Here is a 25,778-nt window from a genome sequence, read left to right as displayed (position 1 = left end):
TGGCTTACATGGTACCGTATCTCGTCGTTTCTGGTATGAACAAATACAAGGTGATATTTTGGTAGAATAAGGTTCATGTGTGATAAACACATTGGGGGATCTTAGAGAGGAAGAGTTAAGTATGTCCATTACGTTCTTTGGTTTCATTGTGTTCAGGTATTCGGGCTTTTATGTTGGGTCGGTGGGGTATGCTTTTTTGAACAGGTATGTTTTTAGTTTTGAGATGCGATGACCAGAATTACACACAGTATTCGATGTATGGTTGCACCATGGAGAGATACAAAGGCATTATAATGTCCTCATTTTTGTTTTCCATTGCTTTCCTAATAATGCCTAACATTCTATTTGCTTTCTTAGCCGCCGCCGCACACTGAGCAGATAGTTTAAACGTGTCATCAACGATGATGCCTAGATCCCTTTCCTGGTCAGTGACTCCTAATGTGGAATCTTGCTTTACGTAGCTGTAATTTGGGTTCCTCTTTCTCACATGCATCACTTTGCACTTGCTCATAGTAAACGTTATCTGCCATTTAGAATCTCAGTCTCCAAAGGTCCTCTTGTTGTTTTTCACAATCCTCTTGCGATTTAACAACTTTGAATAACTTTTGTATCGTCAGCAAATGTAATTACCTCACTAGGTACTCTCATCTCTAGATCACTTATAAATATATTAAAAAACATCAGTCCCAGCACAGACCCCTGGGCAATGGTGTGCTGGTAAATGTTTAACAGGCTGTCTCCCCGGTCCCCCTCTGCACCCCCCCAAAAAAAAAAAATTGCAGAGCTGGCTATAGCCGGGGAGAGAGCCTGGGTGTGGGGGTGGCAATGCATTACTCTAGGAAAAAAAAAATTAAATGATCCCAGGTTCCAATCTAATTCATGTTTAATGTGTGATAAAATGCCATAAATAAGTAAATAAATATAAACTTTTCATGTTGAGCACCTGATTCTCAAAGTGAACATATTCCAAACACTATAATGAAAAATTTTTTTTTTTCTACCTTTGTTGTCTGGTGACTGTTTTTCTGATCATGCTGGCCCAGTATCCGATTCTGCTGCTATCTGTCCTCTTAACTCCGTTTCCAGGGCTTCCTTTCCATTTATTTCTTTCCTTTCCTCCTTTCTTTTTCATTTCTGGTCCTCAGCTTCTGCCTATTTTCTTTAACCATGTGCAGTTTTTCTCCTCTCTTCCTTTTCCCTCATCTCATCTCCTTCCTCACTCTTCCCTCTCCTCCATACATGTCCAGCATTTCTTCTCTGTCCCCTCCTCTCCCCTGCCCTCCATCCACCCATACCCAGCGACCCTCCTTTCCCCTGCCCTGCATGCACCCATTCCCTCCTCTCCCCTGCCCTTCATCCACCCATGTCCAGCAGTGACCCTCCTCTCCCCTGCCCTGCATGCACACATACCCAGCGACCCTTCTCTCTCCTCCATCCACCCATGCCCAGTGACTCCCTTCTCTCCCCTGCCACCCCCTCACGAGTTGTTCAGCGAATTCTCCTCCCTCCCTCCGGATCCGGTCCCTCACCGACCTGACTCTGAGTCACCCTGCCAGGCCTGCCTTGTCCTTCGAATTCTTCAGGGCAGGCAGTCTTGCCTGCAGGCTGCCAGCGCTGACTCTCCTCTGCCGGATCGCACTTCAAAATGGCCACCGAGACTTACAAGGGCAGCCTCCAAGACTTCAGCAGAAGTCTCAGCGGCCATTTTTAAAGCGCGAACCGACAGCGGGGAAGAATTCGAAGGACAAGGCAGGCCTGGCAGGGTGACTCAGTCAGGTCGGTGAGGGACCGGATCCGGAGGGAGGGAGGAGAGCCGGCTTGCGCTTTTTAACAACCAGCTCGCAAGTCGGAAGAAAAGTTAACAACCGGCTCTTGTGAGCCGGTGCGAGCTGGCTCCAGCACACCACTGCCCCTGGGGAATCCCACTATCTATCCTTCTCCATTGAGAATACTGACCATTTAACCCTACTCTGTTTTCTGTCTTCTAACCAGTTTTTAATCCACAGTAGAACTCTACCTCCTATCACATGACTCGCCAATTTCCTCTGGAGTCTTTCATGAGGTACTTAGTCAAACGCCTTTTGAAAATCCAGATACACAATATCGACCGGCTCACTTTTATTCACGTTTGCTGACTTCTTCAAAGAAATGTAATAGATTGTTGAGTCAAGATTTCCCTTCACTAAATCCATGTTGGCTTTGTCTCATTAATCCATGCTTTTGAATATGCTGTTTAATTTTGTTCTTTATAATAGTCTCTACCTTTTTGCCCAACTCCAACGTCGGGCTCACCAGTCTATAATTTTCCGGATCTCTTCTGGAACCTTTTTTTTTTTTTTTCAACATCACATTAATTGCATCATTACACAACGAATAACAAAGTACATTGTTTTAACCATATAACCGTTAGTCTTTGTCAATCTTCCCCACCCCCGCCACCTCCTTTAAACACTCCACTCCAAAGTCACAGGAGTAGTCTTATTGTTTTCAGGGTGGACTGAAGAGTTGTCAAATCTTCTCTCCATACAGCTTGATGTGCGCCAGTCTACGCGGCTTCCAGCCTCTTCACAAGAGATCCTCCCGGTGACTTGGGTATACAAAGACGTTGTCAGATTCCCGGGTACATAGGCTTTTTACGAGTATCATCTTCCCCACCAAAACACACTAGCCCCCAGTCCGACTACCCGACCTCCAAATCCTACCCACCCCTCCCCGGCAAGCATCACTTGTCTATATCCAGCTCCTGAACGTCCTTCGGTCTCCACCAGTTCCCTTCGACCTTAGCAGGCATTAAGGAGCAAACTGCGTCCCCTAGGGCTGAGAATTTGCAGGTATGGCATCCAAATCTGGAGGAATTGTTTCCTTCGTTTAGGCAACAATTTGGAGTCCCTAGCCTCCCAGGAGGCCAAAAGGTGCACCTGGTTGCGCCAGTGCCAGTAAGCCGGCGCAGCCGGGGAGGTCCAGTATTGCATTATACATTTCCGAGCTACCAAACTGTACTTTCTGCATAGCATTATTGCGGGAGCACGCAGCAGGGCAAAGGCTCTAGATTGATCTAGCAAAAACTGCCTTTCTGTTCCTTGAATTTTATTCCCCAGTTGAATCAGAAACCCTTGTACCTGCTGCCAAAATGCACGCACCTTTGGGCATTGCCATAGTGCATGGTAGAATGAGCAGGGACCCCCTCCACACTTAGAGCAGGCTGAGCTATCCGGCCCTAACACGTGAGCCAGCTGTGCTTTAGACATGTAGCCCCGGAGGACTACTCTATACCAGCATTCTCTCAGCCTTTCATCCATTACCAGTCTGCGGATTCCCTTCAAAGTAGCTTCCACATCCCAAGATGCTAACGAGGACCATAAATCCTGCTCCCATTTATGTTTAAGGCCTTTGTATCGTCTCTTGGGCCTACGCCGAACCAGGGCCCCATACAGATCAGAGACTGAATGTCTCTGTCAGCAATTCACTGAAAAAGCCCCGAATTGTTCCCCCCATTCGACCCTTCAGGGAGGCCTGGTTCAAAGTGTTCATATAATGTTTGATCTGTGCATAGGCGAACCTATTTCCCCAGGCGGCCCCCACCTTGACCTGTAGGGCATCAAACAACATCACTTCCCCACTGACCTGCAACAAGTGTTCCAAGCACATGATACCCTGCCTCTCCCACCTGCCAAAGATTAGGTTGTCCATTCCCGCTTCAAATGCTGGATTGCCTACAATCAGTATTAGATCCGTGACATGTGGGTGTCCTCCCAAGTGCTGCACCCACCATTGCCACGCCTCACAAAGAGGCTGGAGTAGTATACTTTTTTTTAAATTTGGGAGGTATCATACTATGGGGCAAGTGAAAAAGTGCAAACACATCATAAGGGGCAAAAAAGGTGTGCTCTAGATTTGTAGGTGTGTAGTGTTGCGTGGAGTTGAGCCAGTCCCCCAGGTGATGTAGCAAACACACCTGGTTGTAAAAGAACTCCCAACTAACATGTCCCGGCCTAATTTTGGCTTCTTCCCTGCCCAGCAAAAGTGGCTAAAAAGTTGCATTACCCGTTTCAAATCTTTCTTCAGCAGGCGAAAGGGACAAAGGGAGGCTCCAAGATTCTAACTTATCCCTAGTATTCTAGAGTAAGATCTTAACATTTAGTTGGTATAATTCAGAAGTGTTCATTGTGAGCCGCATGCCTAAATATTTAAAGGACTCATTTGCCCATCGCAAAGGGAAACCAGGTCTCCAGTCCCTCTGATTCACTGCTGGGGAAGCCAGGGCTTCAGATTTGTCCAGATTTATCCGGAAGCCTGCATAGTCTCCATATTCACGAAACGTCTCCAGTAGTGTCTCTAGCAACTCCCTTGGGTTCGTGAGGTGTACCAAAAGGTCATCTGCAAAAGCCGCAACCTTGAACGTATGAGATCCCACTCGGACTCCCTTGATCATAGGATTCTCCATAATATCTCTGATAAGGGGGTCTAAGACCAAAACAAAAAGAAGTGGAGATAAGGGGCACCCCTGTCTCGTACCCTTCCTGATGGGAAAGCTCGCAGATTCAAGCCCATTCACCCACAACGTTGTACTAGGGTTGGCATATAAAGCATGGATTGCTGCAACAAACCGCCCGGAGAATCCATAGCATTCTAAGGTATCAAAGAGAATTCCCAGTGAACTTGGTCAAAGGCTTTTTCCGCGTCGAAGCTTATTAGCAGTGACGATAGGTCTACCTGCAAGCTTTGTTCCAAAGAGGCCAGAATCGCCCTCAAGTTTTTACTCACAGCCCTACCTCCCACGAAACCAACCTGACATTCATGTATCAATCGAGGTAGCAATCGCGCTAATCTGTTAGCCAAGATTTTTGCCAATAACTTTGTATCATAGTTCAATAGGGAAATAGGGCGATACGATGTTGGCTCTAAAGGGTCTCTCCCGAGCTTGAGCAAGACTATTATTTGTGCTCTGTTCAAATCCGGGGGCATCACCTATCTCTCTATTAATTGGTTCAAAAACCTAGTGAGGGCAGGTACAACATCACCTTCCATCAATTTATAGAATTCCACTCGGAGACCATCAAGTCCGGGGGCCTTCATCCGTGGACTGCGAGCTTATGACCATGTTAACTTCGTCCTCAGTGATTAATTGATTAAGGCACTCCAGTTCCTTTTGCGTGAGTCTCGGCAGTTTAAGATTGTCTAAGTACATCTGGTTGGAAAGGCCTACGTCCTTCAGAGGAGCATATAGCTCCTTATAAAAGGTCTGAAAGGTGTCACAGATTGCCCTGTCTGAAGTGTGAAGACCTCCCCCCTTTTTCCTAAGTGCAAGGATGTTTCTAGTCCCTCCCCGTGGGTTGATTAATTTCGCCATCAACTTACCCGTTTTACTTCCATGCTTGTAAAGCATGTAGCGATAGTAAACCTGAGACTTATGTGTCCTCCCCTGCAAAAGCTCATTCAATGCTGATTGGAGCTCTAACACTTGTTGCTTATGGCCTTCCGCGTGGGTCTCCCCATACCTCTTCCGCACTTGACAGTTGTTTGCTCAGTCTTAAAATCTCTCTATCCGTGCCTTCCGTACAAAATGTGCGTGGCTTATAATTTCGCCTCTGAGTACCACCTTGGCTGCCTCCCAATATAAGATGGGGTCATCCAGGTGGTCTTGATTATGGGCGGTATATGCTTCCCAGCTGGCGTGTAAACGACCCTTAAGCACTGGGTCTGTGCTTAGCTCCATAGGGAATTGCCACCTGTTTCCCTGCTTAACCATACCCCTGGGCACCCACTCTACCATAACCCATTCATGATCTGACACCGCGTATGGCCCGATTTCCGCCACTGTCACCTCCCCAAACATCTGACACAATGTCAGAACATAATCAGTGCGCGACTGGGTTGAATGGGCCCGTGAGAGGTGAGTATAATCTTTCTCTCCCGGGTGCAGCACCCGCCAAACATCAATTAGGTCTATCAACTGACTCAGCTGCAGGAGGCCTCTGTTATTATAATACTAGTAAAAAAGCCCCGTTTCTGATGCAAATGAAACGGGGGCTAGCAATGTTTTCTTCTGTGTGCATGTGGGAGTGTGTGTGTCCCTGCCCTCTGGTCTCTCTCCCCTCCCCCCTCTGAGTCCTTCACTGTTACAGAGCCAGCGATTTGATTTCATGCTTAGGGAAACCGGATATCTCGCCCCCTTCACACATCCGGCTGGAGGCTTCATAGAACGTTGGTGTTGCCTTTTATATAGAGAGATGAGGAAGCTGTCCCCGGAGCTGATCTGTCCAAAGAGGGGTCCCAGACTGCATTGAAGTCACCCCCCACCACTATGGCTGTATGCGGTTGTTTTAGCAGGAAATTGATCAAAGTTTGGAAGAACTTCCGATCGTAGCTGTTAGGGGCATATATATTACAGGTTAGCAGTTTCTGCCGCCCAACCATCGTTTCCAGAATGACGTACCGTCATGCAGTGTCAATCAAAAGTGGGTTGATCGCTGAGGCTATACCTTTTCTTAGTAGTACCGCTACTCCTCCCTTTTTTCCTTGCGCATGCGCCGCTATGCAGCTCCCTACCCACTAAATGCTGAGTTTGGCGTGCTCTATCTGGTTCAAGTGCGTCTCTTGTAGGAGTGCAATATCTGTTCTCTGCCTATTTAGCTGTTGTAAAATCTTAGATCGTTTGATTGGCGAAATCACGCCGCCTACATTTCATGATACAGTTCTTACTGTTCTGTGCTTTCCTGTCATGAATGGAGTTTCATTGTCTGTCTAATTGTATATATGATGCTGTATTTTTTTCTTTTTTATAAATGTAAACCATTCTGTTTTGCAGTTGCAATAAGATACGGTATATAAATGGACATAAATAAATACTATTGTGGTAAATAAAAATAAGTGATTAGTTTCACGAGAAACCACTCTTGTAGCTGAAGGGGACATCCCAGCCCCTGTCCCCTCCAGCCTCGCAAGCCCATTTCTCCAGCAACATACTCTAGACCCTCAATCCAACCCACCTGCGGCCTACCTCCTACCTTCGAACCCCCCGCCATGTAAGACCAGGGGAATAGTGCCCAGAAGGACCTCTGCGTCCGTCTCTTACATCTACCCTCCCTAAAGGAAAACCCCTGCTTGCCTCTACCAACCCTCCCCTCCTTCCCCTCCTCCCAAACCCCCCCCAATCTCCTGTGCCAGGGCCCATGAACTGGGACCATCACTTCCTACGTCCCTCCCTCCGTGCAAAAGAAAAAAACAGTAAAACCGTTCCCCCAAGATTTAACTGAACAAGTACTTTCGGTGTCTTACCCCCTCACCAGGGGTACTACACACTCCACTCTCCGTCCGTGTCCTCCTCTGAATTGTCCATCGAACGTCTTGAAACATTAACTCCTCAACTGCAGCAGTCTAACAGATCAGTCTCTCCTCGACCAGGCAGGCCTGCTCTTCTGTGGACTGAATTGCTGCTGCTTTAAAGTGAGCAAACAAATTCAGGTCTCCTCTGACCTTTTAGCGCATAGCCCCTTCAGATCTCTCAGCGGGCTTCCAGGGTTGTTGCTTCCAACTGCTATAGAAATTCCTTGGCTGCTCCCGCCATCTCATAGAATCTGGTGGTGCCACTGTATGTGACTCACAGCTTAGCGGGTATTGCAGCGCAAATCTGATTTTTTTGTGAAAAAGTGTAGAGCAGACTTCCGAAAACTGGCATCGCCTGGCTGCCACTCCTGCTGAATAGTCCTGGAAGCGCCGAACAGGGATTCCTTTGTGTGACATCGTTTTCCCCGCTCTAAGTAACTGCAGTACCTCTTGCTTCTGAGCATAGTTTAGAAAGCGTATGATGACCACTTGGTTTATTGGTTCCAGTTATTTTTAGCCCTAGTCGGTGGTGTCGCTCTATTTGTAATGGCCCCAAGGCTTCTGGAAGCTGTAGTTCACTTGTAATCCAGCGGGTCAAGAAGGCCTCCAGTCCCCGCTCTGATACGCTTTCCGGCAAGCCCACTATGCAAATATTGTTTCTTCTGGACCTGTTTTCCAGGTCCTCGATGTTTTCCTCCATTGCCTGCAGCTTCTTCTTGATTAGGTCTTGTGAGCCCTCTACCTCAGTCACTCTGTCTTCGACTTCGCTTACCCACGTTTGAAATGCTGCACAATCATGTGAAAGGTCAGTAAGCTGGGCTTGTACTTTTTCCAGCTTCGAGTCTATTGGGGAAAGTCGGCTTTCCAGTAAGTCCTCCATCACAGAGGACATCTCTGCTTTAATTTTGGCAATCCATGCCGATGATATCGTTGGGCCTGGTGGGCTTGTGGGCGGCACCATTTTGTCATTCCCCTCCCCTGCCGTGAAACTTGAATTTGCGCATACTTTTAGCCGCCATTTCGCCATCGGAGGAGTTTTAAAGTTTTCGCCAGCCGCTCCAGTGAGAGGTGTTTTTTATCTCGGGGTTCTCAATGTTTATGCTGTGGAGGGAGATCGGGAGCCGGAGAGATTGCTGCCCTCAACCTCTCTCGGGCATGACGTCACCGGAAGTCCCCTTCTGGAACCTTTTAAAAAAATTTGCGTTACATTGGCCACCGCCAATCCTCTGGTACCATTTTTGATTTTAAAGATAAATTACATATTACTAACAATAGTTCTGTAAGTTCATTTTTCAGTTCTGTAGGTAATCTGGGATGAATACCATCCAGTCCGAGAGATTTGCTACAATTTGTCAGATTGCATCATTACATCCTCCAGGTTTATAGAGATTTCATTCAGTTTCTCTGACTCATCAGCTTTAAATACCATTTCTGGCACTGGTATTTCTCCCAAATCTTCCTTGGTGAAGACTGAAGCAAAGAATTCATTTAATCTCACCACTATGGCTGTCTCCTTTTTTTTTTTTTTTTTTTAAACGAGGTCTTTATTGATAGACAAAAATTACAAGGCAGTACAATGTACATTTTGCTTAAGCAAAAACACAATGCAATTTCAGTGCTAAGAAAACCTCTAATTTGTATAATTTTTGTATAATTCAAAACTTTAAAAAAAAAGACAAAACCCCAGAGCTTTAAGAAGGTAATCACATATAAACAACCAAACCAGGTCTCACTCGCCTACAAAGCTCAGATTACGTACAGACTCACAAATTTTTTCCCAAGGTCTAAATGATTTTTGCCTTATAGCAGTTAGTTTTTCTAATTTATAAAGTCGAGATTTCCTCTTAATCAAAGGTGTGTAATGGTTGTGAGTTCTTGTGCCCATCGGAAGTAAAGGGGTGACGACTCAACCCTGCACTCTGTTAGGCAGCCGAGCAACCCCGCGGCTTCACCTGTGGTGACCGCCGTTCCCCAAGGGTTGAGCCCTCAGGTGCAGGCATTCAACAGGGCTTCTGGATACAGGCAGAGGTTGGGTCAGGCAGCAGGCAATGCGTAATCCGATGTTCAGGCAAAGGTCAGGTCAGGCAGCAGGCAAAGCGTAATCCGGTGTTCAGGCAAAGGTCAGGCAGCAGGCAAAGCAGAGTCAGGAATCCAGCCTAGGTCAGATCACGTCAGACAACAAGCAAAAGACAGTCACTCAGGAGTACAATCCAGTCTACAGAAAGTAGAAGCCGAAGCACTGTGGACAGGGTTAGCGGCTCCTAAATAGCCCCCCCCCCCCCCCATCGAGAGCAACAGAAGTCAGCTGTGCCAGGAGGCTCCGGATTGGCTGGCAGCGAGAGATGGGTGGAGCCGAGGTGCGGGTGCCCAATCCTGGCAGCCGGAGGTGGAGCCAGACCTCCCGTGCTCCCGGGTCCCACACCCGGAAGAGAAAAGGTTACAGAGGCGCCGGCGCTGCCCAAAATGGCCGGTGCCTCCACACAAGGACCAGGACGCCCTCATGGACCCACGCCCCCGGTCACAGACGTGGCCCGAAGCCGCAAGACCATCGGCCCCGCCACACGGGCCGACGTCCGATGCCCCCCTCTCACGGAGGTGCGGAACGGCGTGAGCAGGGAGCGGGGCAGGCGACGGAAGCACTGGTGAGAAGGAGCATGACTTGATGTCCCGGACCTTGCGGAATAAGATGGGACACACTGAGAAGGGTATAGGGACTGTATTGTGGCACTATACGCATAAAGTGTACTCATGGGGCTGCTACAGCATATCTGGTGTTTCGATTAGGGCTCTGCAGCCCCCTCTTTAATGGATAGCTGAATTTGGCTGTTTTACCTAAACTACCCTTTGATCTCATACTGGGAAGGGATTGGGGTCCTTTTACCCGATGTCTGCAAGGATCACCAGGTTGGGTAACCACCTGAGCTCAGAAAGCCAGAACAGAGACTCCCCACACTTCTGAGGACTCTCTTTCATGAGGAGATATTGGGGGCACCGGGGAAAGGGAGGAAAACTAAGACCCGACTTTCTGAAAGACAATATAGAGCCAAAGCACCGAGGGAAATAGGCAAAGGGGAGGTTATGCCTTGAGTTCCCGAAGAGGTGCTAAAAAAATTTCCTATATTTGCACAGGATCAAAGAGCTGACCCGGTTTTGATGAGGGCATTTGAGCAATCGGAAGGGGAACTCTCGAAGTCTCCTGCGCTTCCATCTTGAGGATGTTATTCTATCGCGAAATACGGGAACCTGTGGAAGGGACAGTTAGGCAGCAACTAGTAATCCCTAGGATACTTAGGGACCTTATTCTCAAGGGTGCCCATGATCATCCATTATCAGGCCATAAGGGATCCCAAAATACTTTAAAGCAAGTGCTGGAGCGCTTTTATTGGCCAATGGTGCACAGGGAGGTCCAACACTATTATCATAGTTGTCCCCAATGTCAGAAGCTAGTGGATCGGTAAACCCCCCCCCCCCCCCCCCCCACAAGGCCCCTATGTTGCCCTTGCCTGTTAGACGGGAACCCATGACGAGCCTGGCCATGGACATTATTGGTCCCCTGATTAAGACCCCAAGAGGGTTTTTATACATTTTAGTTATCATGGATAGGGCTACTAGGTTCCTGTGGGCCATACCCCTCCGCAGTATAAAGGCTCACGGGATTGCCAGTGAATTGGTGAAGCTATTCTGCGAGGTGGGCTTTCCGAGAGAAATTCTCACAGACCAGGGCTCCAATTTTAAGTCAGGCAGGATGAGGCAGCTCTAGGAGGCTTTCGGCATACATCATGTCACCACATCTGCCTATCATCCTCAGGCAAATGGTATGGTCGAACGTTTTAACAAGACACTCAAACAAATGTTAAGAAAAGGGTTTAACGGACAATATGAGGACTGGGATCAGTTACTCCCATTAGTTCTGTATGCCTCTTGTAAAATGATAAACTGATGTAAAATGAGTTTATCTTGTTGGGCAGACTGGATGGACCGTACAGGTCTTTATCTGGCGTCATTTACTATGTTACTATCTTTAGGGGTTATCCCCATTTGAACTGGTATATGGGCGACTACTCAGGGGGATCCTTGATATAATACAGGAGCAGTAGGTGGAGAAAACAGAGGAGCCGAGGGCGGTGGACATGTTTAAAAGAGTTGAGTGCCCGAATATGCTCATAACAATTTAGAAAAGCGCCTGGAAACGCAGAAGGGGTACTATGACCGATGTACGAAGGTCAGGAATTTTCAGGCAGGGGATCAAGTATTGGTGATGATTCCGACCCTCATAAATTCACCTCACAGTGGAAGGGAGCTTTTGTGATAAAGGGGAAAGTAGGCCCATGGTCATGCCAGGTGAAAAATGAAAAGGATAAAGTACAGACTTATGTCCTTTGGATAGAGTGGGAAGGGCCCTAGAAGAGGATTTGGGACCCCAGCTTAGTGATATACAGGAAGTGAGTATACCCTTAATAGGGGCATCCCTAACTCCTCAACAGAGGCAATCAGTAGAAGGCTTATTGGAGGAGTTTCAGGATGTTCTTAACCCCCTTCCGGGAGAAACTCACCTAATTACCAATGACATTCTTAAGGAGCCGGGAAAGATAGGCAAAGACCCTATAGAGTTTCTGAAGCCCGATGGAGGGAGATTATTAAACAGGTACAGGAGATGTTGGAGCTGGATTTTGATGTGCTTTGTGGAACTGAGTCTTAATTAAAACTTTTAAAACTGAATCTTGATTAAAGTGTTGTACTGCACCTGAACCCTGTGCACTGAACAGGAGCGAAAGTGGAGGATCCCTTTACATCACGAATGTTAGAGGCGATAGCTATCTTTGCCAGAGACTTTTCAATATCATTCCAATCCTTTGATATATATGTAACACCCAGTTCATGTTCCCTTTGAGCTCCATGTCTCTTTTCAGGGACCCAAAAATTCCTTAGATAACCATACAGCGTACTCACCAAACTTTTGTGGACCTAAAATCCTCACAGGTATCCTCCAAAGAGGTATAACTCCCGTAAGCCTAGACTTAAAACGTGTAGAGGACAACAGATAAGCCAACTGAACATAGGCATAATAAAGGGATTGCGGTAAGTCAAAATCCTTAGAGTCTGGAAAGAGATCAAGGCATCTTCATCATAGACTCCATATAGTTAATCCATCATAGTCTGAGTTGGAGGAACCATTCCCGGTGGGAATTCAGGGTTATAGCAGGTGGGAGTGTAGTGAGAAACTGAACGTCCACATTGGATTAAGGGAATCCCAAGACCTGAAAAGTATGTAAAATTTATAGGGGACGTGCCCGGTTGTAAACATCTATGTACATAAGTAATGCCATACTGGGAAAAGACCAAGGGTCCATCGAGCCCAGCATCCTGTCCACGACAGCGGCCAATCCAGGCCAAGGGCACCTGGCAAGCTTCCCAAACGTACAAACATTCTATACATGTTATTCCTGGATTTTTCCAAGTCCGTTTAGTAGCGGTTTATGGACTTGTCCTTTAGGAAACCGTCCAACCCCTTTTTAAATTCTGCTAAGCTAACCGCCTTCACCACTTTCTCCGGTAACGAATTCCAGAGTGAAGAAAAATTTTTTCCGATTTGTTTTAAATTTACTACACTGTAGTTTCATCGCATGCCCCCTAGTCCTAGTATCTTTGGAAAGCGTGAACAGACGCTTCACATCCACCTGTTCCACTCCACTCATTATTTTATATACCTACAAGGAAGACATAACAGAACTTCAGAAGCACTGCCCCCACAATTTAGAATGATTTTGAAACTATTCAATCGCCGAACACCCTTGGGCTGCTCGGTAGTAATTCCACAGGTCTGGAATCCCCAGTCCCCCACTGGCAGCATCCTGAAAAAGGCCTCTACGGGAAAGTCTGGGCTTCTTACCCTCCAAATAAACTTAGTCAAAACCCCCTGAAATGAAGAAATAAACCTGACGGGGAACCTTAACTGGTAACACTTGAAACAAGTACAGCAATCTAGGTAGCACATTCATTTTAATGGTGGAAATACAATCAAGCGAAGACAGGTTCTGATGTTTCCAATGATCTAAATCAGTTTTTATAGCCAGAAACAACTTTGGGTAGTTAGCAGCATATAATTGAGAATAATCAGATTTCAACCATACTCCTAGATATCGTAGCCCCTCCCCAGCCCACCGAAATAGGAAAGATTGCTGTAATTGTAGCATTAGTTAGGTTAAGGGCCTCAGTTTTACTCATGTTTACTTTAAAACCTGAGATCTGAGAATAGGCCTGCAACACAGTGAGCAAATTAGGCAAGTATTAGTGGGGGGGGGGGGGGGGGCTGTTAAGGACAACAAAACATCATCAGCAAACAAATTAATTTTATGTTAAGTATCACCCACCAAAACCACTCGGATGTCAGGATTGGTTTAAATTGTACAGCGCTGCGTAACCCTAGTAGCGCTTTAGAAATGTTAAATAGTAGTAGTAGTTCTTACGGCTGATGCAAGTGGTTCCATCACCAGGGCAAACAGCAAGGGAGATAACGGGACAGCCCTGTCTCGTGCCTCTGGTGAGTGAAAATTTAGGTGTTTCCACCATTGATGCGAACACAGGTGACAGAGTTAGAATAAAGCTCTAGGATCCAGGTCCGAAATAAAGGACCAGTACCCAAGGTTACTAAAACGCGGTCTAAAAAGCCCCAGTGGACCCTGTCTAAAGCTTTCTCAGCATCTGTTCCCAACAGGAAATATTGCTGTGCAGCCTTAGAAGAAATATAGTTTAAGTTAATAATTTAACGAATGTTATCAGCTGCTTGCCTCTTAGAAACAAACCCTACCTGATCAGGGTGTATCAGAGTAGGCAGCACAGAGCTCAAATGCACTGCCAAGACCTTAGCCAAAAGACTAATATCCACATTTAGTACTGAAATAGGATTGACAATCTGTGCTATCCTTCCCTTCTTTAAAAGAACAGAAATCCAGGCCTCCAACATGGAAGAAGGCACCTGAGCTCCATCTTTTATACTATTAATTTACTTCTGCCAGTAAGGGGAAAAGCTCAACTGCAAGCGTTTTATAAAATTCCAAAGGTGATTTCCTCAGGGGAAACCAGCGCTCCCAGTTGTTCCCTCTGGGACTCCGAAAGGCAGGGCAGAGCGGACGAACCCAAATACGAATCAGTAGCAGAGGCCTGTATTTCATCATCCCGGGTATATAACCCTTTCAAATAATCACAGAAATGAGCCCAAATGATGGAGGATTTATACAGCAAATGGCCTTCCTTGTCCTTAATTTTCCAAGTCGTCCTATCTGACTATGCCTTCCGGAGCTTACAAACCAAAATGGAGCTTGCCTTTCCAGAATATTCATGATAGCGCTGTTTCACCCTATCCAAGGCAAATTGGACATCTTCCTGATACAAGCTCTCAAGAGACAGCCGAGCCTCACAAAGTTCCCCCAATATCTTGCAAGAGCCACTCAATTTATGTTCATTTTCCAGTTGGGATATGTGGTGGAGGAAAAATTCTTTAAGGGAAGTACACTTTTTTGTTTCTTTGAAGCTGCATATTTCAAAAAGAAACCTCTCATACCTGCCTTCAAAGCATCCCACACCACCGAGGGAGACAGCCCTGTGCAAATTATGGGATAAATATTCCTTCAAAAATTTTCTATATTCCCTCACTATAGAGTCATCTTTCTGGAGAGTAATATTAAGAGTCCAATAATGGTCCACAGGTTCAGCACAGATATCTAAAATTTCAACTTGACAAGGGGCATGATCAAAAAGAGTTAAGTTCCCTATAGAGGCATTCCCCGTGTGGCCCCCCAAAATTACATCCAGCAACACATAATCAATATGGGAGTATTGTCCATAGGGAGAAGAAAAATAGGTGGTATCTGTCTGGGTGCTATTGATCTCTCTCCAAGCATCATATTACCCCAATTCATGTACAAAAAGATTAGACTTTCGTAACAGGTCTATCAGTTACAGAATGAGACCCCATAGCATCAACATTAGGGTTCAGACAGGCATTAAAATCCCCAGCACAGACCAGGGAGCTCTGAGTAAATCCCCTAATTTGAAGTTTAACATCTGCCAAAAATTCAGTCTGTCCAACATTGGGAGCGTAAACATTGGACAAGAAGCACACAATATCGCAGGGCCTGTTATCCAAGGGGTCGCGCGATGCTCAGTTCAATGGGAGGCGCAGATTCTGCAAGCACCAAAATTGGCCAACAGAAGGCCACCTCACGAACATTTTCCTGGTTATTTTATTCTTCGGTATTCTTCTAAATCGTAGGTTATTGCAATGGCTCCTGTTCTCAATATCATCTGATTTAAATTGTAGGTCTTCAAACTGGGACTCCAAACAGTATATTTCATGTGTAAGTTTGACACCGCTTCTACCTGTTCTTCCACTTGCACCTCCAGGTCCTCAAAACGAGCCCCCAGCTCATGCATATCTTTATTCATAGTATCAATGCGTGAAGTTCGCCACACATTTCTTTCAACTCTCTGAAACAGCGCTGAACTTCTTGAGTAAGACTTCATAAATTCATAGGCTCAATATCCTCGTCTTCTTCTGTCCTTTCCTGGTTCTCTTCCTACCTCTCCCTCCGCACCTTTAGTGTTCACTCTGGTGGATCCTCTTCTACTTCTATCCCTCTGCCTGTCGGCGTACCTCAGGGTTCTGTTCTTGGTCCCCTCCTCTTTTCTATCTACACTTCTTCCCTTGGTTCATTAATCTCATCCCATGGCTTTTCCTACCATCTCTATGCTGATGACTCCCAAATCTACCTTTCTACCCCTGATATCTCACCTTGCATCCAAACCAAAGTTTCAGCGTGCTTGTCTGACATTGCTGCCTGGATGTCTCAACGCCACCTGAAATTAAATATGACCAAAACCGAGCTTCTCATTTCCCCCCCCCAAACCCACCTCCCCGCTCCCCCCATTTTCTATTTCTGTTGATGGCTCTCTCATTCTCCCTGTCTCCTCAGCTCGAAACCTTGGGGTCATCTTTGACTCTTCTCTCTCCTTCTCTGCTCATATCCAGCAGACCGCCAAGACCTGTCGTTTCTTTCTTTACAACATCCGTAAAATCCGCCCCTTTCTTTCCGAGCACTCTACCAAAACCCTCATCCACACCCTTGTCACCTCTCGTTTAGACTACTGTAATCTGCTTCTTGCTGGCCTCCCACTTAGTCACCTCTCCCCTCTCCAGTCGGTTCAAAACTCTGCTGCCCGTCTCATCTTCCGCCAGGGTCGCTTTACTCATACTACCCCTCTCCTCAAGACCCTTCACTGGCTCCCTATCCGTTTTCGCATCCTGTTCAAACTTCTTCTACTAACCTATAAATGTATTCACTCTGCTGCTCCCCAGTATCTCTCCACACTCGTCCTTCCCTACACCCCTTCCCGTGCACTCCGCTCCATGGATAAATCCTTCTTATCTGTTCCCTTCTCCACTACTGCCAACTCCAGACTTCGCGCCTTCTGTCTCGCTGCACCCTACGCCTGGAATAAACTTCCTGAGCCCCTACGTCTTGCCCCATCCTTGGCCACCTTTAAATCTAGACTGAAAGCCCACCTCTTTAACATTGCTTTTGACTCGTAACCACTTGTAACCACTCGCCTCCACCTACCCTCCTCTCTTCCTTCCCGTTCACATTAATTATTTGATTTGCTTACTTTATTTATTTTTTGCCTATTAGATTGTAAGCTCTTTGAGCAGGGACTGTCTTTCTTCTATGTTTGTGCAGCGCTGCGTATGCCTTGTAGCGCTATAGAAATGCTAAATAGTAGTAGTAGTAGTAGTAGAGCCACTATAAGAAAGATCTGGCTGAGGGTTTTCAGGAGAAACAGGCTGCGAGGCCTGTGTGGAAGCGTTCACCGATTCAGTCTGCCCAAAAATTGACGGAGAGCCTCTTTAATATCCAATAATTTCGATTTCTGAGACATCCTGAATAATCGGCAAGGCCAATCTGTGTAAAATCGTACTTTAAAACTCCAGATGGTTAGAGATGTAAGCTTTATTTTGAGAGGAAGAGCTGGAGACCAAACCAGGAAGCTGACATCATATCCTCTCATAAGTATTGCCACACTGGGACAGACCAAAGATCCATCAATCCCAGCATCCTGTTTCCAACAGTGGCCAATCCAGGTCACAAATACCTGGCAAGATCCCGAAAAAGTTCAATACATTTTATGCTGCTTATCCCAGAAATAGCAGTGGATTTTCCCCAAGTCAATTTAATAATGGTCTATGGACTTTTCCTTTAGGAAGCCGTCCAGACCTTTTTTAAACCCTGCCTTTACAACTTTCTCTGGCAACGAATTCCAGAGTTTAATTACATATTGAGTGAAGACAAATTTTCTCCAATTCATATTAAATTTACTCTCTGCTATGGCGTTCTCTTCCCTGAATGCCCCTTTTACCCCTCAGTCATCTAGCGGTCCAACTGATCCTTTTGCTGGCTTCTTGCTTTTAATATAGCTAAAGTAGAGGAGTGTGGTAGCCGTGTTAGTCCACTCTTAAGGTTATCAATAGAAATCAAACAAAATAAAACATGGAAAAGAAAATAAGATGATACCTTTTTTATTGGACATAACTTAATACATTTCTTGATTAGCTTTCGAAGGTTGCCCTTCTTCGTCAGATCGGAAATAAGCAAATGTGCTAGCTGACAGTGTATATAAGTGATAACATTCAAGCATTACTATGACAGTCTGACAGGGTGGGAGGATGGGGGTGGGTAGGAAGTATGCATGGGGACATCAAAGCATATCATTGATATTCTAACAGGGTGGGTGTGGATAGGTGAGGGGAGGGTGATCAACAGAGACATACAGCTTTATGGTTTATAATGGGCTAGGAACCCCAGATCCTTGTTAATGTTTAGTGTTTTCCGGAAGTTTAGGTGGTTGTTTGTAGTTTTCAAGGCTTTTGGTAATGTGTTCCACAGTTGTGTGCTTAGGTAGGAAAAACTGGTCGTTTAAGTTGATTTGTATTTGAGTCCTTTGCAGCTTGGGTGGTGCAGATTTAGGTACATTCGTGTTGATTCAGATGTGTTTCTAGTTGATAGGTCGATCAAATCTATCATGTATCCCAGAGCTTCACCGTAGATAATTTTGTGAACCGGAGTGCAGATTTTGAAAGCAATGCATTCTTTGATTAGGAGCCAGTGTAGTTTTTCGCGAAGGGGTTTTGTACTTTCATATCGCATTTTTCTGAAGATAAGCCTAGCTGCTGTGTTTTGAGCTGTCTGAAATTTCTTTAAGGTTTGTTCTTTGCATCCTGCATAATTTCCATTGCAGTAGTCTACATGGCTTAGTACCATTGATTGTATCAGGTTGTGAAATGTTCCCCTCGGGAAGAATTGTTTCACGCGTTTGAGTTTCCACATTGAGTGGAACATTTTCTTCATTGTGGATGTCACTTGGCTCTCTAGTGTTAAGTTGCGGTCCATTGTAACGCCGAGGATTTTCAGGCTTTCTGAGATAAGGAGGGTGTAATCTGGGGTGTTGATAATTGTGGGGTTATCCGTGCTGTGTAGGGATGAAGGGATGAGACTGTATTTTTTCTTTAGTTTTAGGTGAAATGCATTTGCCCAAGACTTCCATGATGTTCAAGCTGATCTTGATTTCGTTGATGATTTGTAAGGAATTAATATTATGACATCGTCTGCCTAGATGAAAGGGTTAAGGCCTTGGTTGGATAAGGACATGGCTAGTGGGGTCATTATTAGGTTGAAGAGAATCGGTGATAGCGGTGACCCTTGTGGTACTCCGCAGTCTGCTTTCCACGGTGGTGTTATGCTTGATTTTGATTTTACTTGATATGTTCCTGTGGTTAGGAAACCCTTGATCCAGCTAAGTATGTTTCCACCAATCCCGAACTTATCTAGTAATCTTATTAATATATTATGGTTTACCATGTCGAATGCACTAGACATGTCGAATTGGAGGAGGAGGATGTTTTTACCTATTGCTATTTCCTGCTTGAATTTGGCTAGGCGAGTGAGTAGTACTGTTTCTGTGCAATGCAGGGGGCGAAAGCCTGACTGTGATTCGTGTAATATTGAGAATTTGTTTATATAATCTGTAAGTTGTTTGGCTACCATGCTTTCCATCAGTTTGACTGAACGGAATGGATGCTACTGGACGGTAGTTAGTGATTTCATTTGGTTTTTTCTTGGTGTCTTTTGGTATCGGAGTGAGTAGGATATTGCCATTTTCCTTAGGGAAGAGACCTTGCTGAAGCATGTAGTTTAGGTGGGATGTGAGGTCTGCTATGAAGCGGTCAGGGGCGGATTTCATTAGGTAGTTGGGACAGGTATCTAGTTTACAGTGAGTGTTGTAGAACCTGCTAATCGCCTGTGCAACTGCATCGACGGTAAGCAGGGCGAATTTTAACCAGGTTTGGTCAGCCGGGTATTCTCTAGTGGTTGGGTCCAACTCATTAAGGAAGATTTCGGTGTCAGCGTTGTCCTGAGGTAGCGTATTACGTAGGTTTGCAATTTTTCATTGAAATACTTAGCAAGTTTGTCTGCAGATGGGATGTCTGTATTCGATGTAGTGACCAAGTTGGTGTCTAGGATTTTGTTCATGAGTTGGTATAATTTCTTCGTATCTTTGTAATCTGTCCCTATTTTACTTTTATAGTATGATCTTTTGTTCTGTCTTATTGCGTATTTGTATTTTCTTTGATTGTTTCCATGTGTTGTGTGTGTTCGTCTTTTGTTTTTCTCCATGCTCGTTCGAGTTTCCTGGATTGTGTTTTTAGCTTTGGAGTTCATTATTGAACCATGGTATCGAGTTATGCTTACGTGAAGTTCTTGTTCGTAAGGGTGCCATTTCATCTAGTATGCATTTGCATCTTTTATCCCATTCCACAAGGTAATATATGGAGTCTGTTTGTGCTGTCCATTCATTGTTATATATCTGTTGCCAGAATGTTTTCGTGTCTGCTTGACCTCTTGTGCTGTAGGATGTGTGTTCTTGCATTTGGTGTAATTCTTTCTTCCGCCACTGTAGGGATAAATTTAATTTGTAGTGATCAGTCCAGGGTGTTTCTGTCCATTTAATATCTGTTATTATTAGGTTCTGGTTTGTTGAAAGTTTGTGTGAGATAAGATCAAGTGTGTGTCCTTTGATGTGGATTGCTTGCATTTGTGGCCATTTGAGATCCCATGGGTAGAGGAATTCCTTACATTCTCATGCGTTGATTGAGTTTGGGTCTTCTAAGTGAAGGTTGATGTCTCCTAATACTAGTACATTGGAGTTGGTTACACATGTGTTTGAAATGAAGTCCATGAAGTTAGTCTGGCCTTCGTTCCAATTACCTGGAGGTCTGTAAAACAAGACACAATTCAAATGATCGTATAGGGTTTTGTTTTAGATTCTGATTGAGGCAATTTCAAGTTCAGGTGTTATGGACTCAGCAGTGGTTTCGGTGGTAAAGTGGGATCGATAGATTAGTGCTATGCCTCCGCCTCTCTTTTCCTCTCTGTCCAGTTTGTGATTTTGTATCCTGGAGGGCACAAGTCTAGGATTATGGGGTCCTTTTGGTCGTGGATCCAGGTTTCATTGAGGAAGAGTAGACATTTGAATTGCCATTCCTTATGCTGTTTCTTATTATTTTCAGTTGTTCCATTTTCTGAAGGATTTTCTTTTAGCTCTAGTAGCTTCCCTTACCTCACTTTTTAACCATGCCAGCTGTGGTTTGGTCTTCCTTCCTCCTTTTTTAATACACGGAATATATTTGGCCTGGGCTTCCAGGATGGTATTTTTGAACAGCATCCATGCCTGATGTAAATATTTGACTGTCACGTCTGTGGTCGTGACCCCTCTCAGGCTTACCTTATTTCTGGCGGTCAGCTTCTAAGCTTGCTTCTGTCTGGTCTTTCTGAGTTAGCTCTGTCTCTGTGTGCTGGCTGCTTCCAGCATGGCTCTGATTTCTCCACTACACTGCACCTGTGTGTGGTAAGCCTCTCTGTGCTTTCTGCCTGTGTCTTGGGTTGTGCTCCCCTCGCCCTCTGGTGGCCAAAACCGGTGGCTGCCAGAGACTGTCTTGCTGTCCCTACCCATTCCAGGCTTCAGCTCAGTCTGGTCCGGATCTTCCAGGCTGCCAGACTTGTCTTTCTTGTTTGTGCCTGCATAGCACCCGTAGCTGCCTTGTGATTGCTGCAGCTGAGTCTCAGCTGCTGCTGGGCTTATTAGCCAGTTGGAAACTTCTGCCTTTGCCTTTGCATCACCTAAGGCCCTGGTTTGGTGGTGCTTGTTGCACTTCTGCCTAGTCCAGTTTATAGTCTGTATTCTTGTCTGATTCTGGTTTAGTCTTTGTGTAGCTTCTTGTTCTGTATTGGTTGTTGCCCAGTCTTGTTCCTTGTTTGTATGTCTTTGTCTAGTGCTTGGTTGCCTGTGTTTCTTGTTCAGTGGCTGCCTGGCAGCTTTCAGTTCCATCTCCTGTCTATCAGTGTTTCTTCCCTGTTTCAGTGGCTGCTTGCAGCTTTCAGTTCTGTCCCTTGTCTGTCTGAGAGTCCTAGGCTAGTATTCTGCCTAGCCTCCCTGTGTGCTCTAGTCCCTGTGTGTATCCTGCTGGTTTCCAGTTGCTGCCCTAGTCCCCGTGTGTATCCTGCTGGTTTCCAGTTGCTGCCCTGTCCAGTAAGTCCTGCCGGCCACCTGCACCCAGGGGCTCAACTCCTGAGGAAGGGTGGTCATGTGCAGGTGAAGTCTAGTTGGCCCTATCAGAGTTCTGCCTTTTTTGATGTATTGGATTTCCTGTATGTACTTACTCCAAAACCGATACCAAATCTGATCATGTTATGATCACTGTTATCAGACGGCCCCAGCGCCATTACCTCCTGCATCAGACCATGTGCTCCACTAAGGACTAGGTGTAGAATTTTTCCTCCTCTTGTTGGCTTCTGTACCAGCTGTTCTATAAAGCAGTCCTTGATTCATCAAGGAATTTTACCTCCCTAGTATGCCCTGATGTTACATTTACCCAGTCAATATCAGGGTGATTGAAATCACCCATTAGTATTGTGTTGCCCAGTTTGTTAGCCTCCCTAATTTCTGATAACATTTCTACATCTGTCTTTTCATCCTGGCCAGGTGGACGGTGGTACACTTCTATCACTATCCTTTTCCCCTTTACACATGGAATTTCAATCCATAGGCATTCCAAGATGTTTTTTGTTTCCTGCAGAATTTTTAGTCTATTTGATTCAAGGGTCTCTTAACATACAATGCTACCTCTCCACCAATTAGATCCACCCTATGTTGTCACTGCAGTAGTGAGCCCTTGCGCCTTGACAGAGCGCGGAGGATCCGAGAAGCGCCACACTCGGTCAGGCAGCCGGACAGTCCCTAGCTTCACCTGAAAAGTGACCATCATTCCCCGGGAGTTGAGCTCCCAGGTGCAGGTAGCCACCAGGACTTCTGGATACGGTCAGGGTCGGACCGCCACTAGCCGTGGCAGGCAGGAGTAGAACAGGTCCAGAACACAGATCAGGCAGGCCACAAGCAGAGAATGGTCAGGTTCAATCCACAGGTCAGGGCAGGCAGCAAGCAGAGAATGGTCAGGTTCAATCCACAGGTCAGGGCAGGCAGCAAGCAGAGAGTGGTCAGGTTCAATCCACAGGTCAGGGCAGGCAGCAAGCAGAGAATGGTCAGGTTCAATCCACAGGTCAGGGCAGGCAGCAAGCAGAGAGTGGTCAAGTTCAGTCCAAGTCAGCATCAACAGGAAAACCGGCAGAAGAACGCTCAATCACCAGCACCAAACTTCTAACAAGATAGAAGCCAAAGCAAAGATGGTGTCCCAGGCCAGCTCTTAAATAGGTCTCCAATCAGAGGAACTTGGTCTCAGCTGAGAGGCGAGAGATCTCATAGGGCACGCCCAAAAGACATTCAAGATGGCTGCCTCTAGATGAGCTACCGAAGATGGCTGATCCTCAAACGATCCTCCCAAGATGGCTGCCCCTCAGATGCTCTACCCAAAATGGTTGGCCCTCAGATGCTCTACCCAAAATGGTTGCTGCTCAGATGATCCTTCCAATATGGCCGCTGCCTGAGGACCAAGGTAGGGATGCAACAGTACCCCCTCTGGAAAATCTCCCCCTCACCAGTTTGGTCCAGGCTTCGAGGGATGATGAACGTGGAACTCCTGGATCAGATCTGGAGCATGAACATTGTCCGCCGGCTCTCAGGAGTTGTTCTCCAGACCAAAATGTTTCCAGGCGAGTAGGGTTACCATATGGCTCCAGAAAAAGGAGGACGGATTGAGCTAGCCGGGTTTTACTTCCATTGCTTTCCATTGAAAGCAATGGAAGTAAAACCCGGCTGGCTCAATTACTTCCATTGAAAGCAATTGCTTTCCATTGAAAGCAATGGAAGTAAAACCCGGCTGGCTCAATTACTTCCATTGAAAGCAATTGCTTTCCATTGAAAGCAATGGAAGTAAAACCTGGCTGGCTCAATCCGTCCTCCTTTTTCTGGAGCCATATGGTAACCCTACAGGCGAGGAGATAGTACAACCGTCTACCACGGCGTTTGGAGTTTAATATCCAATCCACCTCATACTCAGGATCAGGTTCGCTCTAGGGCACAGGCTCAGTACGGTGGTCTGGATGCCAGTGTCACCTTTTGGCCTGGCAGAAATGTAGGAGCTGCTCGTCTCCTACGATCAAAAGTGGCCTTGGCGCGGGTTGCTGGACCTTCTTCCAGGTGTCTTGGAGGGTGCTGACAGTGGACTGCACCTGGGGCGGCACCCGAGTAGGCGAGATAGGAGGTGGTAACAGGATGCCATCCATAAATGGTGGAAAACGGGGACATCTGAGAGGAGGAATGTAAGCTGTTATGAGATGCTTAGTATGTGCACAGATGGGGCAGGTGGTGACATATTGGAGAATATCCTGCGCCATCTGGGGCCACCAAAAGTAACGGGAGATTAAATGCAGGGTCTTCTGAAAGCTGAAATGGCCAGCAAATTCGGATGAGTGTCCCCAGCGTAGTACCCTCCTCCTGAGACGTATCGGAACTGTCACCTTGCATGATGCGGTGGCTCCCGGGATGGCAGGAATATAGGCAGGATTCAGCAGAGAGTAAGGTTCCTCCAGGTCTTCGGGAGCCTCAAAAATGCAGGATAATACATTCGCCTGTATGTTCTTCTCCGCTGGTCGGAACACCAGGCGGAAGTCAAAGCGGGAGAAGAACAGAGACCAACGGGCCTGGTGCAGATTTAACCTGGTAGTGTTCTGTAGGTAAAGGAGGTTTTTATGATCGGTTATTACCGTGACGGGGTGTGCTTCTCCCTCTAACAAGTAACGCCATTTCTGAAAAGCTAACTTGAGTGCCAGCAGTTTGCGGTCCCTGATAGTGCAGTTCCGCTCCGCAGGGGAGAATCTGCGTGAAAAGAAAAAAATCAGGGATGTCTCTTTCCTGAAGATGATGTTTGAGATAATACTTCCCCGGCCCCCAAAGCGGAGGCATCCACCTCCACCAGAAAGGGTTTCGTCGGGTCAGGACTGCGGAGCATTAGGGCAGAAAGGAAGGCGTCCTTTAACGTGGCGAAGGCAGAACTTGCTTCAGGGGTCCAATTCTTGACGTCTGCCCCCTTCCTCGTGAGGGCTGTCAGAGGGGCAGTGATCAGAGAATAATCTCGAATGAACTGCCGGTAGTAGTTGGAAAACCCCAGGAATCTTTGCAGGGCTTGGAGTCCCTGGGGTACCGGCCAGTTACGGATGGCCTGCAATTTAGCAGGATCCATTTGCAGCCCGGTGGCTGAGACAGTGTACCCCAGAAAAGGAAGCACCTGCTGATGGAAGGAGCACTTTTTGAGCTTGGCAAACAGGCGATGGTCTCTAAGTCGCTGTAGGACGGTGCGGACATGGATGAGGTGTTGCTGAAGGGAGGTTGAAAAAATCAGGATGTCATCCAGGTAAACAATGACAGAGGTGTATAGCAGGTCTTGGAAGATGAAGTTGATGAAATTCTGAAACACCACAGGGGCATTACAGAGGCCGAATGGCATCACTAAGTATTCAAAATGCCCCTCGTGTGTATTAAACGCCGTCTTCCACTCGTCACCCTCCCGAATCCGCACCAGATTGTAGGCTCCTCGCAAGTCCAATTTAGTGAAAATCTTGGCCCCTTGTAGCTGGTCAAACAGTTCCGGTATCAGCGGAAGCGGGTAGCGGTTCTTGATGGTGATCTTGTTCAACCCTCAGTAGTCGATACACGGGCGTAGAGACCCGTCCTTAGTGACGAAGAAGAAACCAGCTCCTGCCGGCAAGGTAGAGGGCCGAATGAACCCCTTGAGCAAGTTTTCTTGGACATAGGCGCGCATGGCCCAAGATTCTTCTCGGGAAAGGGTATACAATCGTCCCCGAGGAGGGTTAGTTCCCGGGAGCAAATCTATGGGGCAATCAAAAGACCGGTGCGGCGGAAGGATGTCGGCCTCCTGAGCACTAAAAACA

The 25,778-nt window shown here is 46.4% G+C and overlaps 1 protein-coding gene across 2 annotated transcripts in view; it reads left to right on the top strand.

Moving 5' to 3' along the window:
- HSDL1 (hydroxysteroid dehydrogenase like 1) overlaps positions 1-25,778 on the top strand; it is a 295,843-nt gene that overhangs the window by 189,241 nt on the left and 80,824 nt on the right. The gene's annotated exons all lie outside the window — the stretch shown is intronic.

The sequence above is a fragment of the Microcaecilia unicolor genome, chromosome 5 (assembly GCF_901765095.1).
Source record: "Microcaecilia unicolor chromosome 5, aMicUni1.1, whole genome shotgun sequence".
Taxonomy (NCBI): Eukaryota; Metazoa; Chordata; class Amphibia; order Gymnophiona; family Siphonopidae; genus Microcaecilia; species Microcaecilia unicolor.
The sequence above is the reverse complement of the archived record's forward strand: the minus strand, read 5'-3'. Positions and strand labels throughout refer to the sequence as shown.